Raw genomic sequence first — 8,469 nt, 5'->3', positions numbered from 1 at the left:
CCAATCTAGTAGAACAGGGCCTTAAAATCAGATATCTTTTGATTTTTTTTAATTAAGTAATGTGATATTTCTTGCATGCCTTATGAGGCAGTTGTAAATTATTTCCTGCAACAATGTAATATTTAACCCACAAATATCCAGCTGATGACTCACAATTTCCCATGCAAATGCCCTTGGATTTTTCCATAACAGTTTAACCAAAGTCCGGTCCAAAACATGCTTCTGACCTCCCTTCACACAGGGAAGTCATTTCTATACAGAGAGATCTGGCAAGGGCCCACTGAGGTAAACATTTGACTACCCTAGCTGCTAAAGATTCTGCCTGTCAGGGTCTTTTGTTCCTCAACAAACTCTTCCTAGAGTCTTGGGAATAAAGGAGGACTGGAGAAGGAAGCCAGTCATAAAGACCAAGTCCTTGTGGAAAGACAATCAGAAGAGGGCCGTGTTGGTACCCTACTCATCTGGTACAGACTGAGCTCTAGATATCTATGGCCCCTCTTGCTCCACGAATTTATAGCAGTTTTCCTATAAGAAATTCCCTTCTACAGGAATTTGTAGCACTTTTGCTACTACCAGAGCCATGGCCCCTATGCTGGGTGTTGCTCCCTATAAACATTGCCTGCTATAGGACACTGGTGTGTCTGAAAGATGAAGCCATTGGGAATACAACCCTGTCTAAGAATGGCTACCAAAAACTGCTCGGTCTATGAAGTCTGATTTTATCACAGCTAGGTGATAGTTTCTGCAACCTTCATTGTGCTGCTAGATCAAGGCTGCTTCCCTTTGAGTAAATCAGCGGAATCAAACTAGGACTCTTCTAACTCTTGGGCTCTGACTTAAACAGAAGCTGGCCTTTGGAATTTCATGCCCTAACAGAGAATACACCAGAATCCTAACTTTTTTGCTTTTATTTAAGCTTGTGTGGTGTTTCTGTTCTTATAGGTTCTTGGAAGAAGTGCAGTACAATCTATCTTGACAGGAACTGATTTGGATAAACTAGCTGAACAATGTTCTCAAGCACATATGAGGGCCCTGCTGGTCCTCAGAAATCCTAGTGATTTGTCTCCCAAGTTTCCCCTTAATAAAACAAGAATACTTTCCAGATATCCAATACTCTAATACTGGGATTACTTCCTTTAACAACATTCCTGGAGCTTCCTCAAGCAGCTTCCTTCACTCTTCCAGTTGCCTGATGGACATTAGCCAAATAACGGTCATAAGCAGCCTTCTCCCTGCAGAGCAGTTATGTTCAGTCACACTCATAGCCTGTACACACCTTAGGCAACATTGGATTTGAAGTCACAAAGACTTCCCATCACTGGGCCACAATTAGCTGTGTGTTGTCTTTCTCCACAGATTTGTTGCCCAATGCATTTCTAATGTGAGCCCAGAAAAGTGGCCTCTCCTGGGCACTGTCTGGCCAGGTGATAAATGTCTGCCTGTTCACAAGTTTCCTGAGTTGGTGGTAGCTGGATAACTTATAGTTCAGGATCTCTTCCAGGAATATCAAGATGATGACATCTTCATGCTCATAGAACATCTCGATGCTGGTCAACTGTACTTCAAGCTGGCACCATTCACTGTGCAGGTAGTGGTTACTCACCACACACAAAGTTTTCCAGCTGGTGTCAGTGGCATTCTGGATGTTCTCAAAGATATCTATGCCTGGCTCAAAGTCTCTGTGGTGAAGGCAAAGCTTAAAGGTAGGCTGGCCACCTTCTTTTAGGGCTGGAACAAGCTCTTCATATACCCATTGCTCATCAGTGGCAGTGAAAGAAACAAAGGCATTATAGATGAACTCCTTTTCTGTCCTATGCCACTTGGCCAGGTACTAGGCTCAAAATATGTAGAGCCCATACCATAGAGATGGAACCATCTTGTCAATGAACCAAGAGAAGATCATGGTTGTGAGGACCAGACTGAAGGAGCAGAAGAAGCAAATTTTCCCAGATCAAAAGTATGCATAGAATCATCAAAATCTATCAAAAATTTTTAATATTTGGCTGTTGACAGGTGTAGCTCTGGAGGTAAGGGATATGGACATTTGCTGTGTTTATTGACCAATTCTTGAACCATGCATTGTCACAGCTGCACTGAAGTTTATTCCCATAGATATCAAAGTACTTCAGAGATTTCAGATTCTCCAGATGACTTTGATTAATGACCCTTAGGTTGTTGAATCTTAAAGAAAAGATCTGAAGGCTTTCTAAGGCAGAGAATATGCCAGGAGTCAGTGACTCTAAGTTGTTGTTTTCCAGGCGCAGCATTTTTAGTCTTTTTAATTTTTGGAATAAAGAAACATTTAAACTGAGGCTTCAGTCTCCAGATTTTGTCCCTGATATATCCAACTTTGTGAGATCAATCAGGGAGTCAAGTTGAAGGTGGTCTAGGAATACAGTGGGATTTTCCCCTAGGAGTAGTTCCTGCAGGTCATTCAGCCCTTGGAAGAAGTTGATTGGAACAACTTGAATCCTATGTATTTGTCCTTCTAGGTTGAGTTGTTTCAAAGACTTGAGGTTCATAAATGGAGGAAATGGCAAGGTCCTAGTGGTTTCATAAGTGATTTTATTAAAACTGAGATTCAAAACTTCTAGATTTTCCAGGCCCAAGAAAAGGCCAGCTTGAAAATTTGACAAGATATTGTATGCCAAGTCGAGTTTATAGAGGTGATTGAGGCCAGAAAATGCATACTTCTCTATGATGCTCAGGTGGTTCTGGGAGAGAATGAGAACTTGGAGCTTCTTCAGAAACTGAAAGGTTTTGTGTTTCAGGGTCCGAATATTGTTGTATTCAAGATTTAAACTCTATAAATTTGGAAATTGAGCAAACCAGTATCCCAGCCAAATTGAGCTCTTTTAATGAATACAGCCCATAAAAGGCCATACTATTGAGTTCTGTGATGGGATTTCTAGAGAGAAAGAGTGATTGTAAGTACCTTAAGGGTGAAAATGCAAAAATATGGAAAGATTTTAAACTTGTTGTGGCTCAGGTTTAGAGCTCTCAAGTTCTTGAGGGCATTTCAGGTCCTGTTGCTGACACTTGTTTAGATTCAGCCTTTGAAGGCTGGGTATAGCATCAAACTCACTGTCATTGAGGTGAACCAGATCATTGCTTTGGCTAAGGTCAAGGGATAAAAGCCTGGTACAGTTGGCAAGGTGCTTTATGCTCCCTGAATTAATGGCATTTTTCCTAAAAACCAAAGCCTTCAATATAGGCACCTTCTGGAGGAGGCAACACACTGTCCTGAGGTTTAAGTGACTACCTCTAAACTTCTGGTTACTAAGATCCATTTCACTTAGATTCTGTAGGTGTTTGGCTGGAAGCATCTCTAGTTTCACCAGTGTTCCACTCAGATTCAAGCTCCTCAGTTGGGGCAGAGTTTCCAGATCCACATTCTGAATGACTCAGTGGATCCAGAGTGGTCAGATTAGGCAGTGACAAGGCAGAGAAGTTTAATTCTGTTAGTTTTTTCCCCTGTATCCCCAGCTGGGTCAGGGAAACCAATGATCTGGGGCTGTAATCCAAGGACATTATGCTGTTGTTAGTAAGATCAAGGTATTCCAGGTGCGGCAGATGCTGGACTGCTTCAAGAATATTGGAAAAATCAGTAATAAAATTTTGAGATAAACTTAAATGTTTCAATTTGACAAGAGGGACAAAGGCATTTTTGTGAATATGGGTGATCTGATTGTGACTCAGGAGCAAAGTTTCCAAGTTGGACAGGCCCTTAAAGGAATAGTTCACAGTTTGAATCTTATTTTCTACTAAACTCAAAAGGGTTAGACTTTCTAGTCCCCAAAATGCCCTCTCATCAATCTTCCAAATGAAATTCCATTGCAATCGCAAGTCCACCAGAGCAGACAAATTAGTGAAGCAGTAGGGAGGAAGGACCTGAATTTGGTTCTGTGTCAGGTTGAGGTGAGTAGTGTATCAAGGGATGTCATGAATGGCGTCTGTTAAGTTGGTGATCTTCCAAATGAAGAACACATGGTGAATGTCCGATTAATACTGTGTGCATTTACTGAACCCATATGTCTCTGCCAAAGACAGCAGAGAAAACCCAATTAAAATGAGCCAGAATGGTTGAGGAGGCAGTAGGTTCTCTAAACCCATCTTGTCAGACCCAGACCTCAGAGTTACTGTTAGGAAAAAATCCCTTCATATGTATAACACTCATTTTTGAAGAAATGGTCCTTCCATTTCAATTTGCTACAAAGAAAAACGGAAAGTTATTTAGTTTACATTTCTCTCTTCTAATAAATACTTCATAGCTGCTTCAGGAAAACTAAAAAAATTTGTCCCAAAGTTAAATTCTAAAACAAATCAAATTCCAAGGCAATCTCTGTACAGATCATCTGTACAGTGTTATTTCTCCTGTAATCAAAGTTGTTAGCACATGGAGGCAGAGAAGGCAGTTACACACTTGATTTAATTTAGAGAATTAAGATGCACTCCAGCCCTACTCTCACCCCTCCACAATAAATTACCCCCCTCTCCAGTTTACACTGATACCTGAGATTCCACAACTGGAGATGCACTTTGGAGTCTATGGACTTCAGTCTAGGTAAAAGATAATCATCATGGCGGGGGTCGGGGCAGGGACAAGTTTTACAGGTTACCTCTATCTTAATGTGAATGAATGCAGAGTCTGCTTTAAAGCCACTTATTTCACCACAATTTACATCTCTCAGGCAATCAAATTCATTATCAGGATATGGCATTTCTGGTAAGCAGGAAAAATAAAAGCACAATAAGCATAGATCTGCCAGTCTACTTTCTGATGTGTGCTGCCCAGGGTTTCCCTACTCTTGTCTCCCAGTTTCAACCTGTTTGTTCTCAGTCATTTGTGGTAATGTAGTGAAAAGAGGACCAGACCAGACCTGGACTGCAATCTGTGCCCTTTGATGAATTATTTAACCTCTCTGAACATGTTTCCTTATCCAAACAATGGGCTAATAGTACCTATTCCCTCATAATGATGTATAGATTCAATGAGACAATTTAAAGTGCCCAGCTTGATACCTGGTACACTGTGGAGCTCAAAAAAGATCATTTCCTTCTTTTCACTTTAACTCTGGGTCTCCCACATTGTAGACACGCAAAACTGCAATTTAGATGGATTAGATGTAAATGGGAAAGGTAAAGCTAAAGGACTTCCCTGGTGGCTCAGATGGTAGAAGCGTCTGTCTACAATGTGGGAGACCCAGGTTCAATCCCTGGGCTGGGAAGATCCCCTGGAGAAGGAAAGGGCAATCCTCTCCTGTACTATTGCCTGGAAAATCCCATGGACAGAGGAGCCTGGTAGGCTACAGTCCATGGGGTCGCAAAGAGTCAGACACGACTGAGCGACTTCACTTAAGGTACAGGGATAGAACCTAGGTCTCCTGCATTGTAGGCAGATTCTTTACCATCTGAGCCACCAGGGAAGCCCCAAATTAACAAAGTAGCTCACAAAAACTGAAAAAAAAAACCAAAACCCAGTTGTGTTTCTAATGTTTTTAGGGGTATCTTTATCATATTTCAAATTACCCTACATGCTGCTGCTGCTAAGTCACTACAGTCGTGTCCGACTGGGCGACCCCATAGACGGCAGCCCACCAGGCTCCCCCGTCCCTGGGATTCTCCAGGCAAGAACACTGGAGTGGGTTGCCATTTCCTTCTCCAATGCATGAAAGTGAAAAGTGAAAGTGAAGTCACTCAGTTGTGTCCGACTCTTCGTGGCCCCATGGACTGCAGCCCACCAGGCCCTTCTGTCCATGGGATTTTCCAGGCAAGAGTACTGGAGTGGGTTGCCATTGTCTTCTCCTTTGCTATGTTAAATCATCCCAAATATAGACAAGGAATATTTTCATTTAGTCAAAACTTCCTTTATATTTTTAAAAAGTTTTAAAATATGGTCTGTAAAATTTTGTGTCTCTGTGTTAGGGTATTTCCTAGACACTTTTAGATTTTATTATTTGGGGAAATATTTTTTCTTATTTAATTTTCTAGTTAGGAACAGCAAGAGTGCCATAAGTTTTTTTAATATAAATTTATTTATTTTAATTGGAGGCTAATTACTTTACAATTTTTTTTATTTTAAATTTTTAAATTGTTGATCATAAGCATAGATGGCTTCCCTGGTGGATCAGATGGTAAAGAATCTGCCTGCAATGTGGAAGACGTGGGTTTGATCCCTGGGTTGGGAAGATTCCCTGGAGGAGGGCATAGCAACCCACTCCAGTATTCTTGCCTGGAGAACCCCCAGGGACAGAGGAGCCTGGCGGGCTACAGTCCATGGGGTTGCAACGAGTAGGACATGACTGAGCGACTAAGCACACCACAGCATAAGCATAGAAAGCTTTCTGAAATTTTATTAGTTTTAAAAATGTGACCATTGGGCTTTACTGATGGCTCAGTGGTAAAAAAAATTTGCCTGCCAATGCAGGGAACTCAGGTTCGATCCCAGATCTGGGATGATCCCACATGCTGTGGAAAAACTAAGTCTGTGCACCACAACTATTGAGCAGTGTTCTAGAGCCCGGGAGCCACAACTACTGAGTCCGTGTGCTGCAAATACTGAAGCCCACATGCCCTAGAATCAGTGCCCTGCAACAAGAGAGGCCAACACAATGAAAGCCTACATATCACTACTAGAAAGTAGCCCCTGCTCTCCACAACTAGAGAAAGCCAGCTCAGCAATGAAGATCTAATATACCCAAAAATAAAAATACATAAACAATGTGTTTATTCTATTAATCTGTTAATGATTATATTCTCTGTAGGTAATGGAAGTTATATATCTTTTTCAAATTCATAATTCCCTATGCCTTTTTTTATGCTGGTCTCATAATATTGGTCACAATCTCCCTATGTTAAGTCATAGTGATGACAGATTTTTTTTGTTACTAGGATAACATCTATAGATTTTTCCATTATTTTATTTGCTGTAAGTTTTAATATATATCAAGTCAGAAAATTGCGCTTATAGTCCTAATGTTTTAAGGAAGGTTATAGTTGAGTTTGGGCTTCCCAGGTGGCATTAGTGGTAAAGAACCCACCTGCCAATGCAGGAAACTTATTAAGAGACCCTTATTAAGGGTTCAATCCCTGAGTCGGGAAGATCGCCTGGAGGAGGGCATGGCAACCCAGTCCAGTATTCTTGCCTGGAGAATCCCCATGGACAGAGGAGCCTGGCGGGCTACAGTCCTTAGGATCACAAAGAGTCAGACATGACTGAAGTGACTTAGCACACATGCATGCACGCATAGTTGAGTTTGACCAGAGCACAAAAGAGTGAGGAGGGAATAAGCCATCAACTAAGGGAGAGTGTACAAGGACAACTTTCTTGCATGATAAACTGGCAGTAAGTACAGAAGTATGAAAATATCAAGCACTTACTGTGTGTTCAGCATTTTGACAGGAATAAACCACACTAAAATTCAGCAACATAAACAGCATTTTGACAGGAATAAACCACACTAAAATTCAGCAACATAAACAGCAACATAAAAACAGCAACATAAATGCATAAACTGCATTTTATGCATGAGGAACTGGAAGCTCAGAGAGTGGGCTTGCACAAATATTGTACAGCTAATGTACGGCAGATTAGCGATTCAAAGCAAAGCTTGTATCATCTCCAAACCTCATGCTCTTTCCACTACATCCTGTCACCCCTTAATTCCAAAAAAGCAGTCCCCAAACATTTGTAACAAGAATTACATCACAAGGATACTTGTAACAACTTTGATTGCTTTGATAAATGCTAATTTGGTATATAAATTCTAGAATATTCCAGAAAAGGTGGTGTCCTAAGTTTACACTTACAATTTATATTTATGTCAATGACTGAGAAAAATGAAAAAAAAAAAAAAAACAATGATCTAATGATAGTTTCAATTTCAATTTTAAGTCAGCCCTCTGGTATTGGGGGATTGGTGAGGATTGGTTCAGTGCTGGAGGCCAGTGCTTTAAAGTATGTTAACTTTGTTAGGCAACAAGAAGGAAATGGTTGAAAGGATGAGAGATTTCTTTGTAAAAGTAAATATAAGAAGAAGGGAAAAGAGGAGAAGGAGCAGAAGAGGAAGAAAAGGTAGTAGTGTAAGTAAATATGTCTTGCATAAGTGTGAGGTGGGGCTCAAGGAAACTGGGTGCAACAAGATGACATTACTGGATTAATGTGTTCTCTGCTCTCATAGATGACAAGGGTTACGAATATGATCCCCAATATCTATCTCTGTTTGTCACAGGAAATTTTAAATAAAGGGAAAGGATAAAGATCCAAACATCCAAATAGCCTGCCTGACAAAGTACAGAAAGGGACAAGCTTTACTGGCAAATGTTTTACAGGGACAGGGCTAGTGGAAGAGGTTTCTTTTACCTGAAACTGCTGCTGTTACTGCAATCGAAGGAGCATTCAAAATCAGCATCAGAGCAGGGAGCTGAGGCCTGAAAAACCAGAGAAGAGAAGTACTTAAAGGTAAGCAA

The 8,469-nt window shown here is 40.9% G+C and overlaps 1 pseudogene; it reads right to left on the bottom strand.

Moving 5' to 3' along the window:
• Window positions 1-1,274: 1,274 nt before the first annotated feature.
• Window positions 1,275-4,113, bottom strand: LOC147340671 (toll-like receptor 13; annotated as a pseudogene).
• Between the last annotated feature and the right edge of the window lie 4,356 nt (window positions 4,114-8,469).

This window comes from Bos grunniens, chromosome X (assembly GCF_055505025.1).
Source record: "Bos grunniens cultivar Pamir isolate PY7600 chromosome X, Bosgru_T2T1.0, whole genome shotgun sequence".
In the NCBI taxonomy this organism is placed as follows: domain Eukaryota; kingdom Metazoa; phylum Chordata; class Mammalia; order Artiodactyla; family Bovidae; genus Bos; species Bos grunniens.
This window is presented reverse-complemented; position numbering and strand designations above follow the sequence as displayed.